We start from the raw sequence: 3,105 nt of genomic DNA on the forward strand, positions 1-3,105 counted from the left end.
TTTTTCTCAAAAAAGCAATAGTTAAAATAATAGATGAAAAAGAATACTTTATGACTTTTGCTGCTGAAAATGCTGAAGTAGGCTGCTGGTAATTCAGTTTATCACGAAAAATTTTTGATAATCTAAGTATTTAGACTGCAGCTGCTGATAGCAGTCCTGGAAACCCTAGTTTTATGTGTCTCCTCAGGTGTTGTTTTTTCTGCATGAGATGAAACATTTTTTAATTACCTTTTTGTCTTTCTTTATCAAAAATGTGGGAAACTGCAAAAAAAATAGTTGCATAATTCATAAATAGGTGTACTTGTGAGACTGATATGTTTATTGAGGCTACCTCATTTTCTGTTGCCAAATTTAGCAGGTACCACATGAGCTGTTAAGATGAAGCATCAAAATTGAGGTACTGATTTCTTCCTGAGTAGTTAGCAGTTCTGGAGATACAGCTAGAAACAGAAACATCTTCGCGTTTTCAAACAAAGGCAACACCCTAAACCCAATTAACCACAGGCCTCAGTAAAGGAAGAACGGGAAAGTCCAATCCCTTCCATTTTGGACTACAGTGAACAGAAAGACAGATGTGAAACATACCTACTTAATCCCCAGACTGTTGTCTCACTATTTAGAGCCAAACAAGGCATGAAATGGTTAAAGGAACTACCTGCTTGTTTTTCATTCCTTTTCTCCTCCTTCACTTGTGAGCTGCTAGAAACAGAGGGATGGTTAGAAAATGTGTAGTTTCATGGAAGCTTTTGAAATTAAATAATTATAAAGATGCTCATGTTTTTCAGAAGCCATATTTTGAGAGACAGGAAACCTAGTTTCTTTGTCATTAGCTCTTCTAATGACAGGTTATCTATAATGCTACCAGAAAGCAATTGCATATGATAGCGATGACCTTGTACAAGTGAAAAACTGCACAGTGAAATTTTTCTTCCACTGTTCCTTCTTTTACACAGGAGATAGAATGATGCTGATCTGAGAGAGACCTTCTCAACCTGTGTGAAGAGTACATAAGAAATGTCTTTTGCCTGTCCTGCAGTGGGTCTGGTCAGCAAAGAAAAACAACAAACTGGTGTTTATTTCCTGTCATCCTAAGGAGAGAGTGGTTTTTATTACTCTCTAAGCTAAAATTCTAAAAAGCAAAGAGGAGGAAAGAAGGTCAGTCTTCTGTACACTAATTTCATGTGGGATCAAAGAGAGTCTTCAGAAGAGGCCACAGTGCTGAATTAAGTATTTCAGTTGATTTCAGATGTGTAGCTTTCAGCAGTGCTGAGGCCCCTGACTCCAACTACTGTAGGTAAGAAATGCATACCAAGTGCTCCAGGAAGCATCAAACACCATGTGTTTTGTTTCAACTGTGTGTGTCAATTTACATCAAATTAGACTTTCAAAAATGAATGCATCCATTAAAATGGCAAGGGTTTATTAAAAAATGCTTCATTCTTGTTTTTCCACCAGATTGTCCTGGCCTGTCCAAGAGCAGGCTGCACATTTGGATGTTCTTTGCACGTCAATCTACTAAAGCTGCAGCTGGGCTGTGCACTAGGAAGAGCTCTGAAGGTGGAGATCAAGTTCCAACAGACGCATGGGAGTGCAAAGAAGTAAGGCAGTACAAAGCACTATCTTGCCACGTCCAGTATCTTTGGCGCCCAACACATATGCCAGATCATAGCTATGAGTGATTTGTAACCAAGCGATAACTAAGTTCAAATTAACAGTAAGTGTTGTTAGCTTTATCTTGGTGACGTAAATAAAGGATGGGTGTGGTAGGTAAGTTCTATCCAAAAAGGTTGCTAGTTTATTCTTCCCACTGCAATCCTTTTCCAATTAGTACCAGCCTAATAATAGCACATTTTCAATATTTTCTTTCTCCGTTTTTAGACTTGTCTCTGAGATCTCATTCTTCTATAGATCCTTTTCTGTTTTTTCTTACAAAGGTATCTATATTTGTTTCTATTCTCGATTTTTAACATTTACTTCTGTTAAATCTTTCAGCTCTTCTGTGTTTCTCTGCTTCTGCAAGGACACGTAGCCAGTGCTCTTTGAAGACCTTGTGGGTTGACATTCATATTTACATACATTTGTACTAATGGTGCTCTAAGAGTTGGTGAATCCTGAAGAGTAAAAGATAATTAAAGATAATTGTCACTGATAAAATTTCAGACCTTCATTGTATAATAATCTACCATTCCTTGCCATATGTCACTCTGCTCTGTAGATAGCCTCCTCAGCACACTGGGAATGGACAGGCAAGCATTGCCGCCTTCCAACAGATGATTGTACCAAGGCAGGTATTTGATGAAAATAGGACAGCCTAGAACTGAATTGCCTCTACGATCTCCCGAATCCACCTGTAGGACCTTTTTCTGTTTTCCCTTTCAATTAATCCTGGGTACTGCTTATTTTGCAAAAGCAGTGAGGGCTTTTTTGCACCAAGGCTGAGAGGAACACACCAGCGAGGACACATCACTTTGCAACACAACCACAAGATTCTTCCTAAAAACGGCCCTTTAAAAACTGAGCTGCAAGTGAAGTTGAAGCATACAGTAGCGCAGCCTGCATAGTGCCAAACTTGACTGGTATGCGGCGTTGGTATGTGTGGGTTTTCCTTCTGCAATCAATTACTTTAATGGTAAGAAGAAGTCATATTCATGGTGCATGTACATATTGGCAGAACACCGCCCCAGATAAAGAACTGGCATCTATTTACATCTTAAGTCTTGGCTTCGCAGGCTGCAAGCCTACGAATTCACGCTGTAGGTGAGGCAGTCGGTCCTTGCAGGAGGGGCTACACCTGCTGCTGGCAGCACGCACGTGCCCACTACCAGGTACCGACTCTAACGCACTCCTGACGTACCTCGCTACGACTGCCTGCCCAAACCTTACACCCACGTGCCAGTCGACGGAGAAGCGATCTCGGTTACTCCCATGACCATGAAGGGCAGATGAGTATGTGGGTGCGTGACACCAACACCGCGGTACCCAGACGGGGTCGGTCCGAAGATGCGCGATGGGGTCTGTAGCCGCCTTCCTCCGCAGGTGCCTCCCCTCCTTGGTGCGCTCGCTCAGATCCCCTCGGAATCCTCCAAAGGGTCCGGGATCGGGCAG

General features: G+C 41.7%; 1 protein-coding gene across 1 annotated transcript in view; it reads left to right on the forward strand.

Moving 5' to 3' along the window:
* The window catches only part of KANK1 (KN motif and ankyrin repeat domains 1), a 404,522-nt gene that overhangs the window by 200,455 nt on the left and 200,962 nt on the right, over nt 1–3,105 (forward strand). The gene's annotated exons all lie outside the window — the stretch shown is intronic.

Source organism: Meleagris gallopavo, chromosome Z (assembly GCF_000146605.3).
Source record: "Meleagris gallopavo isolate NT-WF06-2002-E0010 breed Aviagen turkey brand Nicholas breeding stock chromosome Z, Turkey_5.1, whole genome shotgun sequence".
In the NCBI taxonomy this organism is placed as follows: domain Eukaryota; kingdom Metazoa; phylum Chordata; class Aves; order Galliformes; family Phasianidae; genus Meleagris; species Meleagris gallopavo.